Below are 21,636 nucleotides of genomic sequence, written 5' to 3' on the forward strand. Positions count from 1 at the left end.
CATATCTCGTAATTGATCGGATCATATTGACGAAGGGATTATAGTTTCAAGGTAGACGAACGAATTTGATTTTATTATATCACGTGACATTTCCCGTCACACGTATTGCCCTGACACATTGCTAGATGTCAATTAGGGACGGCGAATGTGAATTGACGATAAATTAAAAGGGTGTTTTAATTTATCAATTTTGATTAGATCGAAATAATATTTCACGTCGTTAGGCATCGTGGTCGGGAGCCTAATGGGTCACACACAAAAGAGAATTGAAAGATTGCAAATTGCCAATTGGTTAATTTAACAATCGTTGGATAAATTAATTAATTGGATTTGTTATTTATATTTTTTCGAATTAATTAATTGGATTAATTAATTCACGGACCGGGTTTAATTAATTGGATTAATTAATTATTGGACCGGACCGGGCCGAGCCTATTTGGGTTTATATAAATACATAACTAGGATTTGAGGTCCATATGATTTTCATTATTCTTGCTGGCACAAGAAAAAAACCCAGAGGCTGCAATCATATTCTCTGTGTGGATCACCGTTGGAGGCTGGACAGTTGGACAGTTGTGGTGGCGAATCAAGGTTGATGGAACGAAAAGAAAAGCAAAAAGATTGCAGATCTGGAAAAGGTACAATCTTATCACAATTTCTATGTAAACACAAAGACGATTCTTGGTGGAAATCGAAAATTATTTTAAATTCCGCTGTGCATGTATAAGTAGATTCCCAACAATATGGTATAGATGAAACCTCGCCTTTCAGTTTTTCAAACGAAAATAAGTTCGTAGTTGTGGGATGTGATGATGTTTCCTATATGGCAAAAGTGGCAACTGATAACTTAATCAGTTCATGTGCTGCCATATGTTCAAAGAGCAGTGACTTGAGTGATGGATCTTGTTCTGGAATTGGCTGTTGCCAAAACTCCATTCCCAAGGGCCTAAAGAATTACATTAATTTCCTGAACAGCTATGGAAATCACACGAAGGTCTCGTCCTTCAACCGCTGTGGCTATTCCTTTCTTGGAGAACAGGGCAGATATAGGTTTCACCCATCTGATGTCTCTGATTCCAATTTTGAACACAGAATTGTAGAAACTGTTCCGATGGTATTTGACTGGGTGATTGGGAATCAAACATGTGCTGAAGCTCAGAAACCCAGTCTATTTGCTTGTTAGGAAAATAGCATCTGTGTTGATTCTGATACTGGTCTTGGAGGATATCACTGCAACTGCTCCAAGGGATACAAGGGAAATTCGTATCTCAGACCAGGTTGCCAAGGTTAGTTAATGTCTGTTTGAACACTCTGAGCATATTTAGTACATATTATTGGACATTACTCCACGATGGACAAAAAATTTTACTTCTTTTTTTGGTTCGTATTGTCAGTTAGTGTTAAATCTAGCTTACCAAAGAAGCTGTCTATAGATAAACAAAAAGTGAACTATCGAAGAGCAATAAGAACAATTTTAATTTCCTTTGGCTCAGCCATGACTCTTTTCGCTCTACTACATTTTCAGACATCAATGAATGCGAGAACAATCCGTGTCATTCATATGGAATCTGCACTAATACTCCAGGTGGTTATAAGTGCTCTTGCCAGCACGGTTATTTTGGTGATGGCAGCAAATTTGGTTCTGGTTGCATTGGCCAGCCAGCGTCGGACCCAAACCATTAGTATTGTGGGGTCAAAAATTTAAAAATAATTTTTTTAATAAACAACATAATTTCAATAAAAATAAGTTTATATGTACTTTGACACATTGAAAACGTTGTATAATTACATCATTATTAATATTATTAAATAAATTTTGCTACTTGTATAGTTTGTTTATCATTTCATTGGCAAATGTTGAGCTAACATTGAATAAATTAAATTGAATATAGAAATTAAATGAATTGAAATAAAATTCAAGTTAAGTTCAGGAAGTAAATGAAATTCAAATTTAAAGTAAATATAATTCGAAAGTAATTCAAATTGCATTTAATCCGTAACGATCCTAAGAAATTTACATCATATTTCATATAAGACTTCCGAATAAAACAATATAAATTAGATTGAAAAATTTATCGTGTAAAAATAGTAATTAATTGAATTTTTTTAAAAGAAAAAACGAGTTAGACGTTTTTTGAGGCGTACGCTTGATACATATTTAACTTTTTTTGATATCCGTTTGGACCATTTGATATGAAAACGATGTAGTTTTTGAAACAAACATTTACATAACATAGACGATTTGTGGATTCAGATGGCACATGATCGCAAACAAATTTTTAAAGTTAGGATATTATCGAAATTCTCAAAATACTAGTTATAAACGCCCTACTTTAACATGTCATAACTTTTGCTATAGTTGACCATTTCGCATGCCATTAATGAGTGAAAAATTAGGTCATGAGCACTTCGAAATGGTATTAAGAATGCAATATTTTGATTTCATTTGACATCCCGACAAGTGCATTTAAAAAAAAAAATTCGAGCAAAATTTTGTGGGGTCATTTGACCCCACATGATCCCATGTGGGTCAGCCCCTGTGGCCAGCGTTCAAATAAAGCATCAGTGCTCACCAGGGGCGGACCCAGACCATTAGTATTGTGGGGTCAAAAATTTAAAAATAATTTTTTTAATAAACAACATAATATAAATAAAAATAAGTTTATATGTATTTTGACACTTTGAAAATGTCGTATAATTACATCATTATTAATATTATTAAATAAATTTTGCTACTTGTATAGTTTGTTTATCATATCATTGGCAAATGTTGAGCTAACATTGAATAAATTAAATTGAATATAGAAATTAAATGAATTGAAAAATAATTCAAGTTAAGTTTAGGAAGTAAATGAAATTCAAATTTAAAGTAAATATAATTCGAAAATAATTCAAATTGCATTTAATCCGTAACTGCTCTAAAAAATTTAGATCATAATTCATGTAAGACTTCCGAATGAAACAATATAAATTATATTGAAAAATTTATAGTGTAAAAATAATAATTAATTGAATTAAAAAAAAACGAGTTAGACGTTTTTTGAGGCGTACGTTTGATACATATTTAACTATTTTCGATATCCGTTTGGACTATTCGATATGAAAACAATGTAGTTTTCGAAACAAACATTTACATTACATAGACGAGTTGTGGATTCAGATAGCACATGATTGCAAATGAATTTTTAAAGTTAGGATACTATCGAAATTCTCAAAATACTAGTTACAAACGCCCTACTTTAACATGTCATAACTTTTGCTATAGTTGACCATTTCGCATGCCATTAATGAGTGAAAAACTAGGCCATGATCACTTCGAAATGGTATTAAGAAAGCAATATTTTGATTTCATTTGGCATCCCGACGAGTGCATCAAAATAGATTGTAAAAAAAAAAAAGGGGGGCAAAATTTTGTGAGGTCATTTGACCCCACATGACCCCATGTGGGTCTACCCCTGGCGCTCACAGGTTATAAACATACTGTTACCCCTGTAAATTTACTCATGTTACTTCGGATCATGTTCATTACATTCAATCAAAAGTAAAAACTTTTCATTTGAAGCATTGTTGAGAACTAGGGATGAAGGGAAATCGTTGCAACTTTACTAATACCTTTAAATCATTAAACTTAAGATGAGTACAGAAATATTTTGAAAAAAGATTTTTTGTTCCTTCTTTTTTGGAATTTGCATTTGAGACAGATTTTATGAACAGGGTTTTTATGTCAAGTTCAAACCATTATTTATCTAATCAGGAGTTAATACATAAGTCGAAGAAAACTCGGAATCATATAGGATACTTTTCCTTTATTTTCTTAATATTAAAAAAAAAACATTGATCAATTCATTGGACGAAGGAACCAACAAGTATAGTGACCTATGTCCATACGAAATCAAACAAATGTTCTACACAGTTGAACGATGCCTGAAGGCTTAAGAAACAAACTAAACAAAAGCCTAATTTGACTTGAAGTCAAGAAAATGAGGGAAAATGAAGTTTAATATAGTGATTACAGAAAAGAGAACGGGATACTCACAACAGTCATTTTTTTTGGTTGACAATTTATCCTGTTAGTTTCTCATACACATAATGAATGCTTAGAAGTCTTAGAGTTGTCAAACAGCTGCCAGTGCATGAATTTGCCTAATATGACATCTCTCTGTGCAGGTTTAAGTACGAGCATCGGGTTGTTATTACTGCTAACAGTTACCTATTGGCTATGCAAAGTAGTGAAGAAGACGAGTGATCGATTGATTACCCGCAAGTGAATGGGATCGTGAACAAGTAATAAAGTGGTGTGTAGAGTATCGAACCCACGAGGACTATGTGTTTGATCGAGTTAAAGCTAATAATTCCCTTAATCGAATAGTAAGATCGAGTTGTAACTAACACTATTAAATCTATCAACTAAATAGAAAGCAAGTAAAAGTTTATCAAATTTGCGAGAAGTATTGCTAAGATGTGGAATCCCCCTAGCTACTCCATTTTTAGTTCGACAATTTAAATTGACAATTTGAAACCATGCTTGTTGGTCAATATTCCTATTTTAATTGAAAACCTTGAAAGCCCAAGAACAAGTAACCAAGAGGAGGGTGAATTGGTTTTTCGATCCTTTTTCGAAAAGAAGCGCAAATTTAAACAAATAACTATTAATAAATAAGATAACACAAAAGTAATAAGAGGAAGGGAAAAGAGAGTGTAAACGATGTAATAAAGAGGTTCGATCTAATCACGATCTACGTCCCCCGTTACCATGCACTCCATCACGAGCAAGGCCTTTTTCACTATATTGATTGACTTATGGTGCAATCCAACCTTCTTACAACGCTTTCGGTGACTTACAAATAAGGAGTACCGTTTCTTTACAATGTTGAAATTTTCGGGACTTCAACTTGACCCACAAGTTTGAAAGATAAGGAGTATACAAGTGAAGACTTCTCTTGCAATAAATGATATAATTGAAGTTGAATACAACAAGAGAAGATGACTAACACTTTAGTAGATAGCAATGATTGAAACTCAAGTGTTAGAAAAGAAAAACACTTTGATAAGAATGATTTTCAAAAGTTGGATCAATCAAATGTTTTTCTAATAAATAGATTGAAGAAATAGATGTATATAGGTGATAGATTAGTGATATCTCACTTTAAATGCTCATATAAAGTCTCATATTGAATGCAAAGTGATCTAGTATTTATAGCAACATAAACGGCCAAAAGTTCTGTTCTACCGGACGAAGCTATCGGACGTCCGCTATCGTACTGGTGGTCAACTAACTGTTTTTTGTTCAGAAGTCAGAACGTTCGATTTCTTGACCATTGGACAAACTTGTCATACCGGATGTCCGCTAGAATTACCGGACTCGTCCGCTAGAGCTACCGGATGCGTCCTCTAGATCAGCATATTTTTGGATTTTTCCTTCTTTAAATAATGTAGCAAAATGTAAATTCATGAAGGATGTTTCTAACATGTTTTACGGACTTTTTGACAGGTCTAAAAGTATGTAATAGGTTCGTGCTTTTCTTTATGCAAAAATTGTGTTTGTCGTGCGAAGAAACGTTGCTTGAGCGTCAAATGACGTATATGCCAAATACTAAAGTGTTTTACCTTAACATTTGAAATCAAGGTGTCTACATATATTTTCTTCTAATTTCTTCTTGAAGTGATCGTAGTCTTGATATGTAGCTTGATTTCCAATTTGTCCAAACTTGCAAGAGCTCCACTTGTCGTAAACTTCTATAATCATTTAAACACAATTGTTAAATAAAATATGTTTGTTATAATCAAAACGAGAAGTCAACCGTAGGCCAACAATTTTCCCCTTTTTGATTATGACAAACATGAGATGATGGAGATAAAAATAACTAAATAATTCCACCTGTCTTTTATACGTGTATTCCTCCTTACTCAAGTATTCCTATCATGCATATCGTCTCATCATAATAAATCATGTATTCTCATAATTGATAGATCATGTATACCATCTCATAATTGATAAATTATGTATATCATCTCATAATTGACAAATCATGTAAGTCATCTCATAATTGACACATCATGTATATCATCTCATAATAGTTTTCCCCCTTTTGGCATAATAAAAAAAATGACAAATATGAGAAGAAACATAAGTTCATAATATCATAACCAAAACGTCAAAAGATAAAGTCATAATGAGTTCGAGAGTACACTAAAAAGATGCATAAGGTAACTAATAAAACCAAAAACTAAGGCGCCGGAGGAGGTGGTGGAAAATGTGCGTAAAAGTGAGCATAGAATGCATTCTGCTGAGCTTGCATTTCAGCCTGCTGTGCAATAATGGCATCCTGCTGAGCCTGGATCGCGGCTTGCTGTGATTGGACATTCTAAAGAACACCACTAAGCCCATCAACCGACATTGTGAGAGAGTCGAGACGCCCAGTGAGTAAATTATACTGATCCTCGGTAAAAGTGAATCCTCGGGTAGAAGAGAAAGATGTGCTAATTGGTGGTGGATGCGAGAGTAATGGGACGTCTTCTTCAGCTTTTTCTTCATCCTCAAATGGTAATGTAGAAGGACCCGATAAGCCACCCATTGTCCTTGAGTTTTAAAGATTTTCGTATGCTTGAGGGTTTGAATATTGATCGTATCGGTGGACGAGGTTTGACGACGACTTCACCCTCAAGAGAGACATTGAAATGTTTGAAAATTTTTGTTAAAAGCATACTATAGGGCAATGCTTTGGAATAACGAGAAGAATGGATAAGTTTCATAAGACCTAAAGCAATTGTGGAAAAATCTAACTTTTAGCCAACGACAAATGAATCGAGAATGAACAAATCAAAATAATTAACCTCATCTCGATGCCCTTTTCTAGGTAAAATAACATTTGCAATGATATTTTGCAATACTTTGCAAGGTAAAGAGAGTTGATTAGCACTAATTTTTGTGATGTTTTCAAAGTCTTTCCCAGTCACACGACGACATGCATCACTAGGATTATAACCTTCTAAGGTCGGGTGAGCTTTATGAACAAAGACTTGCGTATCACAAGGTTCAAGCCCAAGAATTTCCCGAATAAGAGTTTTAGTGACGGTGATCCTTACATTTTTAATTAAACAAGAGATACTATCGGAACGTGGTGTAATAACCATTTTTGTGTAAAAAGTTTTCATAAGTTGAGGATAAGCATTTTTTTCCGACGAACATACCAAAATCCATCTCATATTTTCAAAGAATTCTTGAATGTGAAAAGCAGATGCTTCAACAGAAAAAGCCAAAAAATCAACATTTTTACCTAGTAGAATGGGAGATTTTTCAAGTGGGTTCACCGTCTCTTCGGGTTCAAAATCCGTTTCTTCGTCGGAGGAGGGTGTTGGTGGTCGATGTTCCGTAGTTTTTGCCCTTTTTCCAACTTGCTTTGTCCTCGGCATTGATTGAATTGAGGCAAAATGTTGAAAATTGAGAGTTATGGCACAAATTTGGGGAAATGAGAAATTTTGAAGCAAAAAAAAAAACAAAATTTGTGAGGGAGAGATCAAGAAGATGAAGTGGGTTAATAGATTTTATGTGATTTTGTAACAAATTAGAGAAGCAGATGAAGAAATTTGAGTGAAGAGAGGAGGAGAGTTAGAAGAAGACTGGAGAAGGTGCGAAAAAATGAGGAGAAAAAGACTTGTCGCGATTTTAAAATTCTGAAATTTTAATTTACCGGACATTCGGTAATGTTTGCCGGATCGTCTGGTAGGAAAGAAAAAAGTTTCTGTCCAACCGGATGATATACCGAACGCGTCTGATGGACTTGTCCGAAACCCCTTTTTTTATATAGAATAGAGAGATTAAAGACATAAAATAAATGATTTAACGCTTAATTCACTTCATTTTCATCAAGAATACCTAAACCTCTTCGAATACAAGAAAATCGATCATGCGCTAGAGGTTTTGTAAAAATATCAGCCAATTGGTCTTCGATCTTTATAAATTCTAATTCAATATCTCCTTTTTGAGTATGATCACGGAAATGATGCCGAATCTCAATATGCTTAGTTCGTGAATGTGAAACGGGATTTTTAGACAAATTTGTGGCACTAGTATTATCACATAAAATAGGTATATGATCGTAAATCAAATGATAATCACATAAAGTTTGTTTAATCCAAAGTGTTTGTGCACAACAACTAACGGCTAAGATATATTCTGCCTCGACGGTGGATAGTGCAACGGAGTTTTGTTTCTTGCTAGACCAAGACACAAGTGCAAAGCCTAGAAAGTGACAATTTCCACTAGTGCTTTTACGATCAACATTACATCCAGCTCAATCGGCATCCAAATAATTAATTAAGTCAATATGAGTGTCTTTTAGATACCAAAGTCCTAAAGTTCTCGTACCACTTAGATAACGAAAAATTCTTTTTACAGCCTTTAAGTGTGATTCTTTAGGATTAGATTGAAAGCGAGCACATAGGTAAATATTAAACATAATATCGGGTCTACTAGTAGTTAAATAAAAAAGGGATCCGATCATACCTCGATATTTTGTGACGTCCACGGATGTACCTTGCTCATTTTTATCAAGTTTTAGAAATGTGCTCATTGGTGTGTTCATAGGCTTGATATCATACATGTCAAATTTCTTAAGCATGTCTATTATGTATTTATTTTGATTTATGAAAATTCCTTCTTTCATTTGTTTAATTTGAAGGCCAAGAAAAAACTTTAACTCACCCATCATGCTCATTTCAAATTTATTACTCATGCATTTTGAAAATTCTTCACAAAATTGTATATTTGTAGCGCTAAAGATAAAATCGTCAACATAAATTGAAACAATAAGCACATCATCTTTATGAGTTTTTATAAAAAGTATAGTATCTGCTTTTCCAATCGAAAAACCATTTGAGAGAAGAAATTTGCTCAACTTTTCGTACCAAGCTCTAGTAGCTTGTTTCAAACTGTAAAGAGTTTTTTGAAGTTTAAATACATGATCCGGATACTTGTGATCCTTAAAACAGGGACGTTGCTCAACAAAAAACTTCTTCTTGAATGAAACCATTTAAAAAAACACTTTTAACATCCATTTGATAAAGTGTAAAATCTTTGTAGCATGCAAATGCAAGAAGCATGCGGATGGATTCTAATCTTGCTACGGGTGCAAATATTTTTTTCAAAATTGATACCTTCTTCTTGATTGTAACCTTGGGCCACTAATCTAGCCTTGTTACACACAATTATTCCATTTTCATCCTTTTTATTTCTAAAAACCCATTTAGTTTCAATAACGGTTTGATTGTTTGGTCTAGTGACTAAGTCCCAATTATGATTTCTTTCAAATTGATTTAATTCTTCTTGCATCACTAGAATCCAAAACTCATCAAACTCAGCTTCTTTGAAATTCTTACGTTCGATTTGAGAAATAAATGCACAACTACCAAAATGATTTTTGTAAGAGGTTCTAGTAGTGATACCTTTTGATAGATCGCCAATTATTGGCTCTTTGGGATGAGATGTAACAAATCTCCATTCTTTTGGTAACGATGGATCACTTTGTTCTCCGATTTGTCTTTCTTTATTTTCTTGAGCATCTGACTTTTCCATGTCTCCATTTGGTGCCTCCTTATTTTGTTCTTGAATTTTCATTTGTTCGAAAGGAGCTTCCAAACCTACATCGTCATCACTACCTTTCTCTCGATCAAATGAATTAGTTTCATCAAAAGTGACATGCATGGATTCTTCAACGACTAGAGTTCGTTTGTTAAAAACTCTATATGCTTTGCTAGTCGATGAATATCCTAGGAAAATTCCAATATCGGATTTGGAGTCGAATTTTCCCAAATTGTCTTTTGTATTTAAAATGAAATATTTACATCCAAAAACTTTGAAATAACCAATATTTTGAATTCTATTTTTCCAAAGTTCTTAAGGAGTTTTGGTTTTCCTTTTGCTTACTAATACTCTATTGATAATATAGCAAGCGGTATTAATGGCTTCGGCCCAAAAATATTTAGGCAAGTTATTTTCATTTAACATAGTTCGAGCCATTTCTTGCAATGTGCGGCTCTTCATTTCTACTACACCATTTTGTTGAGGTGTTCTAGGAGCCGAAAAATTATGTTCATATCCACGTTCTTTACAAAAATCATCAAACCCAACATTATCAAATTCTCCACCATGATCACTTCTAATAATTGAAATAGAATAGCCTTTTTCATTTTCAACTTTCATACAAAAATGTTTAAAAGTTTTCAAAACTTCTTCTTTTAAGCTTAAAAATATAACCCAATTAAATCTTGAAAAATCATCGACAATAACAAAAGCATAATGTTTACCTCCTAAGCTAGCCGTCCTAAAAGGTCCAAAAAGATCCATAGGGAGAAATTGTAATGGTTTTGTGGTTGAAGTGTAAATTTTTGGTTTGAAAGAACTTTTTACTTGTTTTCCAAATTGACAAGCATCACAAATTTTATCTTTTTCAAATTTCAAATTCGGTAAACGTTTTACATAACAATTTTTGGAAATTTTTGAAAGAAGATCCATGTTTACATGTCCAAATCTTCTATGCCATAACCATGATTCTTCTTTCAAGCTAAGTAAACATTTTTCATTATTTTCCAATTCAATGTTTATAATATAAAAATCTTTACTTCGGCTTCCCACAAAAATCACTTCTTTCGATGTAGCATCCTTAATAAGGCATTTGGAAGAATCGAATTTTATGTTATAACCTTTGTCACATAATTGACTAATGCTTAGTAAATTATGTTTAAGATTATCAACGAGAAAAACATTTTCGATAGAAGGGGAAGAGTGGTTACAATGTTTCCAAAGCCTATTATTTTACCCTTACCGTTATCTCCAAAAGTCACATGGCCTCCATCCTTCTCTTGGAAGTTTGATAACAATGATCGGTCTCCGGTCATATGCTTCGAGCATCCACTATACAAGAACCATTTACTTTTTATTTTCTTTAGTACCTACAAAGATAAATTAAGTTTTGACTTTTGGTACCCACACAAATTTGGGTCCTTGATAGTTAGTTTTTGTGGATACTTGTGTCCACTTGTATTTGTTCTCAAAGAACAATTTCTTTTTAGTTACACAATTAAAAGCAATATGTCCACTTTTATTACAAAAGCTACATAAAATATTTGAAACCTTAACAAACATTTTTTTGAGTGATTTTCGTTTTAAAGAGGTTTTGTATCCAATTCCTCATTTATCAAAAACACACTTTTGACTACTGAGCATTAAATCAAAATTTTTCTTTCCTTCGGTAAACTTATGGATAATTTGTGTTAAATCATTTACCTTTTCTTTCAAAGAAATGTTTTCTTTTATCAAAAGGTCATGATCAATATTCTCTCTTTGCTTTTCGGAAATTTTCTTAATTTCTTCTTTTAAAATAGAGTTTTTCTTTTTAAGAATAGCATGATTTAAAGCGAGTTTTTCAAAATTTTCAAGCATTTTATCATAAGAACATACCTCGTCTTCGATTGCCATGAAGCACATATTTGCCACTTCATCTTGACTATCATTTCCATTTTGTTCTTCGTCGTCGCTATCATCCCATGTGGCTTGGAGTGCATTCTTCTTAAAAATTTTCTTTTTGTTTGGACACTCGGTCTTTTGTGACCTGGCTTGTCACAATCATAACAGACAATCTTTTTGTTCCTATCTTCCCCTTTTTCTTCTTTCTTTTGGAATCTTCGATTATTACAAAAACCTTTCCCTTTTTTGACAAGAAGGACCAAATCATCAAGTTCTTCATCGCTCATATTTTCATTTGATGCTCCTTCTTCAATTGCCGATTTTAATACAATTTGTCGTTTAGGAGGTTCCTTTGATTCCTCCTTGCTTTTTCTCGTTCTCTCCTTAATCTTGGCATTATTTAGCTTATAGGTTATTAATGTGTCGTAGAGCTCTTCCAACGGATATGTGCTTACATCCTTAGTATTCTTGATCAACATCCTCAATGGATTCCATTCCTCCGATAAGGACCTAAGCATTTTGCTCACAAGTTCACTGTTAGTAAATTTACGATCAAAGCCTTTAAGACCATTTACAATATCGCTAAAACGAGTAATCATATCAATAATAGGCTCATTTTGTTTCATAAAGAAATTTTCAAATTCTTTAACTAGCATATTTATCTTTGTTTCCTTAACTTTACTTGTGCCAACATGAGTGACTTCAAGAGCATGCCAAATATCATATGCCGAATCACATGTACTAATTCGATTAAATTCATTTCTATCAAGTGCACATTAAAGTAGATTTTTAGCCTTGGCATTTAATTATAGTTTTCTCTTATCTTCATCATCATATTCTTCTCTAAACATATATCATCATCCTAGCCTTCCAATAATTATAATGGGTACCATGAAGGAATGGTGGTCGGTTTGTAGAGTGCCCCTCACTATTTTGAAAAACTTGGTTAGCCATTACTCAAGATTGTAAAATAAAAAAAAAGGGTACCGAGCTCTGATACCAATTGAAAGCCCAAGAACAACTAACCAAGAGGGGGGTGAATTGGTTATTCGATACCTTTTCGAAAATAAGTGCAAATTTAAGCAAATAACTATGAATAAACAAGATATCACAAAAGTAATAAGAGGAAGGGAAAAGAGAGTGCAAACGATGTAATAAGGAGGTTCGATCCAATCACGATCTACGTCTCCTGTTACCAAGTTCTCCGTCATGAGCAAGGCCTTTTTTACTATATTAATTGACTTATAGTGCAATTCAACCTTCTTACAATGCTTTCGGTGACTTACAATTAAGGAAATAAGGAGCACTGTTCCTTTACAATGTTGAAATTTCTGGGACTTCAACTCGACCCACAAGTTTGAATGATAAGGAGTATACAAGTGAAGACTTCTCTTGTAATAAATGATATAATTGAAGTTGAATACAACAAGAGAAGATGGCTAACACTTTAGTAGATAGTAATGATTGAAGCTCAAGTGTTAGGAAAGAAAAACACTTTAATAAAAATGATTTTCAAAAGTTGGATCAATCAAATATTTTTCTAATAAATAGATTGAAGAAATAGATGTATATAGGTGATAGATTAGTGATATCTCACTTTAAATGCTCATATAAAGTCTCATATTGAATGTAAAGTGATCTAGTATTTATAGCAACAAAAATGGCCAAAAGTTCTGTTCTACCAGACGAAGCTATCGGACGTCCGCTATCGCACCGGACGGTCAACTAACCGTTTTTTGTTCAAAAGTCAGAATGTTCGATTTCTTGACCGTTGGACAAACCTGTCATACCAGACGTCCGCTAGAATTATCGGACTCATCCACTAGAGCTACCAGATGCGTCCTCTAGCTACCGGATGCTTCCTCTAGATCAGCATATTTTTGGATTTTTCCTTCTTTAAATAATGTAGCAAAATGTAAATTCATGAAAGATGTTTCTAACATGTTTTACGGACTTTTTGACATGTCTAAAAGTATGTAATAGGTTCGTGCTTTTCTTTATGCAAAAATCGTGTTTTTCGTGCGAAGAAACATTGCTTGAGCTTCAAATGACGTATATGCCAAATACTAAAGTATTTTACCTTAACATTTGAAATGAAGGTGTCTAAATATATTTTCTTCTAATTTCTTCTTGAAGTGATCGTAGTCTTGATATGTAGCTTGATTTTCACTTAGTCCAAACTTGCAAGAGCTCCGCTTGTCGTAAACTTCTATAATCACTTAAACACAATTGTTAATAAAATATGTTTGTTATAATCAAAACGAGAAGTCAACCGTAGGCCAACAAACCTCTCTCAATAGTTATCAAATATATTCCTCTCATGCGACCTTCCTATCCCTTGATGAAAGGTGTGAACATGATAAATGTATTAAATGAGCTAGAACATCTTATAAAAATCATATGAAGCATAGACGTATATCTCTATTCTCTATCGAACCTCACAATATTTATTATTTTGTGCTAATGATCCTATTATCTCACTCGATAATAACAAAATCCACAAACAATTCAACTAGTAGCCAATTAATTGAAAAGCATGAAAACGATAATAAACATCCAAACAATTAAACAAATTAACGTCAATTAAATTCTTTAAATTAAAAATTCTTAACAAGGGTTCATCACATCCTAGAAAATATGAAAAATTAGTCTAACATATTTAAATTACAAAAAATCATATATAAGTGGAAAGACTTAACCTGGATTTTTGATAAATTGAGAAGATGAAGAATCTTGAAATCTTGAATCTCTTCAATGATTTCTTAATAAATCTCCACTTGCGTTCTCTCTTATTTATCCAATACCAAGTTTGAATATTCACTTGATTGAACTCTTGCAAGTCCCCTTCAATTCTTTTACAAAAATAATGAATTCTCTCCTCCTTTGAAGATGATAATTGATGAATATATTGGAGTATATTATATATAAGAGAAAAGTATGAGAGCCCCCTTTGTATATTCTCCTGTTAGGTATCTGTAGTGGTTGAAAATTGGTGAAAGATCACGTCCAAATTGGTTTCCAAAAGATTTCCAATCGAATAAAGAAAGTTACAGTCGTGCGCGAATTTTTTTGTCTCTGCATATCAGTCAGTATTTTGATCATAACTTTATCTCCCGATATCCAATCGAGTGATTCAAAATTCATTGGAAAGATAACTAAAAAGGCTACAATTTTCCTATAAATAGATATTTTCCAATTCGGACGGTTACTATGCCAAAAATTGGTCGCAATCCTTGACTAAAAATCTAAAAAATATATCATGTAATTGGAAGTCGATTTATGGTAATATTCTGATTATATTCCATTCCTTTTTAACTTCTAATTGCATCCAGTTGACTCCCATCAATCTTTAAAATATCTCTTATGGTCCAAGTCAACCATTGGATATTTACAATTTGGTCCTTAACTTTGTACTTCGCTATTTTTCGCCTTTTTTTACTTCTTTCTTTCGGTTTAACTTCCAACCATCGAGTTTTACCTAATAAATGAAATATACAACAATTTATACTATAATTGCTTTAAAGAACTATTAAATATCTATATTTTTAGGTCTACATAAGTGTATAATACACTTATCAAACACCCCCAAATATAAACATTTGTTTGTCCTCAAACAAAATCATAACTTAATTTAACAAACACACAAACATGTAAAATATTTTGGTTGGATAATCTAGCTTTTTACATCGGGAATGGAGATCACCGTATTAAATTTTCAGACTGCTTCAAAGTCACAATATCAAATCAATATCCATTTTTTAATGCAAAATCGACGTGTGTGTGTGTGTGTGTGAAGAACGAGGTAGACATTAATGACTTCACAAGTTGTTCCAATTTTCAACCCTCTATGGTCAAATTTATCCTTTCATCTCTCGTAAGATTCATATACCCCCAAACTTATTTTTTTACTCTTTCCCCAGTGTGTGATCTAAGATTGAGTTTTTCATTACTATTCTCACCCTCTCCAATTTGGGTGGATGTCACTAGTTGCAAGTCAACACATTAATGAATAAGGATTCTCCAATTATTTGATTGCTTCGACTGTAAGACTCAAGTAGGCTAATTATCTTTCATCGAAAGTCAAATTCCCTCAAACTAGTGTTAGGACTTAACAAGGTATTTAATGCATTTTTATTTTTTTTGAACTCCCCTTTAAGCTTTCTAAATGACTCATGTAACAGGCTTTAGGTCGATGACTTCCAAGTCAGACGACTTCAAGGCACTAGATTTTTAAACACCCTTGTAGACTTAATAACCCGAGTTAAAAAGGCTTCGAAGAGAACAATTATTTATTTTTTCAACAGCAACTTCATCTTTGAGTGCTTTCTAATTAACCCACATAGCGAGCTTTAGACCGGTGACTCCCAAATCAGATGACTTTAGGTAATCAGGTTTTAAGATACCCTTGCAGGCTTAATTGCTCGAGTCATAAAGGTTTCAAAGAGAAATTTTAAATTTTAAAATATATGTCTTGATTAGTGCAATGTCCCTTATCATATACCTATTCAAGAAAACTGACCTCCAACTTAAAACTTTCACCCAATTTTATCATGTTCATCTCAGACAATCCATACAATTTTTTTTTTCACACAAGAAATCCCTAGCCACATCTCTATCTTCATACAATAGTAAAATCACCCCAAACTGTGCTATATTTGGTCTAAGAATAATTAGTTTAGTATAGTTTGAGTAAAGCATTTATATCCAACTAAATCCACCTATCAAGAGCATGAGACAACTCATTTCATCACAATGTCAAACTCAATTCTTGTGCGCGTATAATATTAAGTTTTGCAAGTTTAAGTTTCAATCAATCTAGCATGCAAACTATCCAGAGTTTATATATTAACACTAAATCTCAATTTAGATCATCATTGCCGACTAGGCTATCCAACCTACACAAGCACGCAACCTAATAAAAAAATTTGTTTTTTTTGTTTTTGTTTTTTAAGTAGTACTAAACAAACGCACCAAAATGCACAAGTATACGAAAACCAAAAAATTCATTGTTTTTTTTCACCCCCAAACTTGAACCCGACATTGTCCTCAATTTCATAAAGTAAAAGTAAGAGTATAAGGAAATGGGGAAGAAAAGGAAGAAAATACTCCCCGAAGTTTTCTGTTGAATATGTGATGCAGTATGGATGACGGCTCGAAAATCTCTATCATCATATTTTTCCTTTGGTCTATGTTTGTTTGAGCATTCCACGACGTTATGTTCCTAACATAGCAGTTAAATCAATCATTAAAAATCAAATAACCTATCTTTTGTGCCAATGATGCCAATTGTGCTGAAAGTGCTGTTAAAGAATCAATTTCGAATACCCCAACAACTTTCTTTTCGTTCGTTCTTTCAGTAGGCCAAAGTGCACTGGTAAATGCCAAATCCTCCATGATTTGGTAGACCTTGTCCGTGGTTCTTTTTGTTATAGAACCATTGCACGCAGAGTCTATGTTTGCCCTGCTAATCGTGTTCAAACCAATGTAAAAGTATTGCACTTGAAGCCATTTCTGCAATCCGTGTTGTGGGCACTGGCGAAGTAAACCCTTGTATCGTTCCCAAGCCTCTGAATAGCATTCTGAGTGCATTTGCTGAAAAGTGGTGATCTTGTCCCTTAGCCTTGCAATCCTTTTTGGTGGGAATATTTGCTACAAAATTTCTGACTCAATTGGTTCCATGTTGTGATGCTCTACGGTGGGCAAGTGTCTAACCATTCCCTAGTTGAATCCCTCAATGTGTATGGGAAGAGCCTTAGTCTAATTGCTTCGCTTGAAACCCCTGGATACTCAATTGTTGCACACATCTCCAGAAATCTTGATATATGAGCGTTGAGATTCTCTGTAGCTTTCCCAAAATTGTAGCGTATTTTGGAACATGTTGCTGACATCTGTCCTCAGGTGGAAGTTTGCCTAACCAAACGTCGGATATACGATACTGGACTGGCTTTCCACTACCGGTGGAACCATTGACTACAACGATATTCGGTTGTGCTACTCCTACATTAGCCCCAATGGCTAATTGATTCGGATTTTCGTTTGCCATGTCTTCCTCTTTCTATTTTTGATGTGTTTCAAGCTATTGTCTTCTTCGGAAATTGAATGTTCATTCGATTTCTGGATCAAATTAAGCAAGATCACCAGTTCTTGAACTTTGCATACAAAGTCTTGAAAAAGAAAGCAAGAAACACTGTAAAAAATTTCTAAATTAATGAACTAAACTAAAAATAAGAAAAATTCAGATTAGAGTTAAAATTAACTAAAACTAGTAAAAAACAATAGTCCCCAGCAACGCCTCCAAAAATTTGATCGATTGATTACCCGCAAGTGAACGAGATCGTGAACAAGTAATAAAGTGGTGTGTAGAGTATCGAACCCACGAGGACTATGTGTTTGATCGAGTTAAAGCTAATAATTCTCTCAATCGAATAGCAAGGTCGAGTTGTAACTAACAATATTAAATCTATCAACTAAATAGAAAGCAAGTAAAAGTTTATCAAATTTGCAAGAAGTATTGCTAAGATGTGGAATCCCCTTGCTACTCCATTTTTAGTTCGACAATTTAAATTGACAATTTGAAATCATGCTTGTTGGTCAATGTTCCTATTTTAATTGAAAACCTCTCTCGATAGTTATCAAATATATTCCCCTCATGCGACCTTCCTATCTCTCGATGAAAGATACGAACATGATAAATGTATTAAACGAGCTAGAACATCTTATAAAAACCATATGAAGCATAGAGGTATATCTCCATCTTCTATCAAACCTCACAATATTTATTATTTTGTGCTAATGATCCTATTGTCTCTCTCGATAACAACAAAATTCACAAACAATTCAACTATTGGCCAATTAATTGAAAGACATGAAAACGATAATAAACATCCAAATAATTAAATAAATTAACGTCAATTAAATTATTCAAATTAAAAATTCATAACAAGGGTTCATCACATCCTAGGAAATATGAAAAATTAGCCTAACATATTTAAATTACAAGAAATCATGTATAAGTGGAAAGACATAACCCGGATTTTTGATAAATTGAGAAGATGAAGACAAATTTTGAAAATTTGAATCTCTTCAATAGTTTCTTAATAAATCTCCACTTGCGTTCTCTCTTCTTTGTTTGATACCAAGTTTGAATCTTCACTTGATTGAATTCTTGCAAGTCCCCTTCAATTCTCTCACAAAAAAATGAATTCTCTCCTCCTTTGATGATGATAATTGATGAATATATAGGAGTATATTATGTATAAGAGAAAAGTATGAGAGCCCCCTTTGTGTATTCTCCTGTTAAGTATTTGTAATGGTCAAAAATTGGTGAAAAATCACGTCCAAATTGGTTTCCAAAAGAGTTCCAATTGAATAAGGAAAGTTACACTCGTGCGCGTTGCCTCTGCACAGTAGTTAGTATTTTGATCATAACTTTGTCTCCTGATATCCGATTGAGTTGTTTCAAAATGCCTTGGAAAGATAACTAAAAGCGATACAAGTTTTCTAGAAATAGGTGTTTTCCAATTCGGACGTTTACTATGCCAAAAAGTGGTCGCAATCCTTGGCTAAAAATCTGAAAAATATATCATGTAATTGGAAGTCGATTTATGGTAATATTCTGATGATATTCCATTCCTTTTTTTACTTCTAATTGCATCCAATTGACTCCCATCAACCTTTAAAATATCTCTTATGGTCCAATTTAAAATATCTCTTATGGTCCAATTCAACCATTGGATATTTGCAATTTTGTCCTCAACTTTGTACTTCGCCATTTTTCGCCCTTTTTCACTTCTTTCTTTTGGTTTAACTTCCAACCATCGAGTTTTACCTAATAAATGAAATATACAACAATTTAGGCTATAATTGCTTTAAAGAACTATTAAATGTCTATATTTTTAGGTTTACATAAGTGTATAAAATACACTTATCAAGGAGGAATGCAATCGTAAACAAAAATATTTCAAATGAAATGGTGGTCTTTTATTACGACAACAAATATCTACTAAAGAAGGCCATGTAGAAAAAACAAGACTTTTCACAGCTAAGGAGTTATCAAAGGCAACCGATCAGTTCAATGAAAGTAGAATACTTGGACGAGGAGGTCAAGGTACAGTTTACAAGGGCATGTTATTTGACGGGAGAACTGTTGTAGTAAAGAAGTCGAAGTTAGTAGGCGAAAATCGATTGGATGAGTTTATAAATGAGGTCATAATCCTTTCTCAAATTAACCACAGAAACGTTGTTGTGCTACTTGGATGTTGTTTGGAGACAGAAGTTCCTTTGTTGGTTTACGAGTTTATTGCTAATAGAACCCTCTTCAATCACATCCATGACCCGAGTGCTGAGTTTCCTATGACACGAGATATGCGCCTAAAAATTGCAGCAGAGGTAGCAGGAGCTCTCCCTTATCTACATTATTCAACTTCCACACCCATTTATCACAGGGACATCAAGTCGAGCAATATCCTTCTAGATGAAAACTATACACCCAAAGTGTCAGATTTTGGAATTTCAAGGTCTATCGCAGTAGATAAAACTCACTTCACCACCTTAGTTAAGGGGACCTTTGGCTATCTAGATCCAGAATACTTCCGTCAAGCCAATTTACTGATAAGAGTGATGTCTATAGCTTTGGTGGTGCTCTTATTGAGCTCTTATCAGGACAGAAACCAATAATTTCAAGTGATACAGAAGATGAGAGAAGTTTAGCTGCGCGTTTTCTTATGTCTATGGAACAAAACTGCCTTCATAAATTTTTTGACCCTATAATTTTAGAGCATGATAAAGATGAAGACATTGTTACTGTTGCTACTTTAGCATATAGATGCTTGGATTTGAATGGGAAGAAAAGGCCATCAATGAAAAAAGTCAGCATGGAATTGGAGAATATCAGGCTATTTAAGGGGCAAGCGACTGTCCAAAGTAATACGCAAGTAATCAGCACTGAAGTGGGATCAGTATCGCTGTCAGACCTCAACTCCACATGGACATCTAGTGATCGTGAGAGCACTGTACCATCAGAAACCAATCCCTTGCTACATTACACTGTTTGATGGAACTAGCATGCATGTTTTATGTTCTAGCAATTAGGACTAAAACAAATTTGGTTTTATTATAAAAACAGTAATAAAATATATTTTTGTGACTTTTCTGTTACAGTCAGATATAGTAATTCAAAATTTGTTCCCAGATGGAAAGAATAGAGAATGGGAGGAAAAACTGAGGCACACAAGTATGGGCACTGGGACCTTTAGGATTAGTCTCTGCCAAGATTTTTCTTTATTCAAATGTTAAGGTTCTTAAGATTACATTTTGGAAAGTGATTCGAACACGAATATGTGTTAAGAACCCCTAATAAATTTCTTAGATTACAGTTTTGGAAAGGCATTACAATAATGGTTTAATGTTTACAAATTAAAACAAAAAGACATAATACTTGAGATCTACAAGTATTATCCATTTTTCCACAGCTCATTCTGAAATGGTGGTGGAATAATACCTCCTGATCTACCTGGTTGCCATTGGCATTATTACTACTTCGACGAGCGTATACAACCTGAAAAGTGAGGACGGGGCTTTCTCCCTCATTTTACCTTCGGCATAAGAATCAGTATATGTGTTAGGAAAAATAGGATGGAGTTCAGATAGCTAAAAAAATGTCCATCCCCTTACTTGTGTCACCTTCGGGAGTATTTATAGGTGCTAAAAGTTGGGTGAATGCCGGGCGATCAAGGTACCATGGGTCCCACGTTGGCTTTTCCACTACCCCACGTTTTCCTGGGGGATCTATAACTTCCCGCCTGGAGGTTGTGCCCATAATAACCGCCATGGAGCTTTGTCAATTTACCTGAGATTTTTTGACTAAATGTCAGGGTGGCCACATAGGTCACTTCCGGGGGTAGATGATTTTGTGTAAAGGTATAGCACTCCGGGGGGTCGATGGCCTCGCGTAAAGATAGAGTGCCCCCAGGGGTCGATGGCCTCGCGTAAAGGTAGAGCGCCCTCAGGGCGTCAATGACCTTGCGTAAAGGTAGAGCGCCCCCAGGGGGGTCGATGGCCTCACGTAAAGGTAGAGTGTCCCCAGGGGGGTCGATGGCTTCGATTTAAAACTACCGCAAGTGTACAGTTCGTTAACAAGTAATAAAGTAGATTAAATGAGTCCGAATATCATC

At 34.0% G+C, this 21,636-nt stretch overlaps 1 pseudogene; it reads left to right on the forward strand.

The window, feature by feature from the left end:
• The first annotated feature begins 19,573 nt into the window (after nucleotides 1-19,573).
• Nucleotides 19,574-20,758, forward strand: LOC111385217 (annotated as a pseudogene).
• The last annotated feature ends 878 nt before the right edge of the window (nucleotides 20,759-21,636 follow it).

Source organism: Olea europaea, unplaced genomic scaffold (genome assembly GCF_002742605.1).
Source record: "Olea europaea var. sylvestris unplaced genomic scaffold, O_europaea_v1 scaffold311, whole genome shotgun sequence".
NCBI lineage: Eukaryota > Viridiplantae > Streptophyta > Magnoliopsida > Lamiales > Oleaceae > Olea > Olea europaea.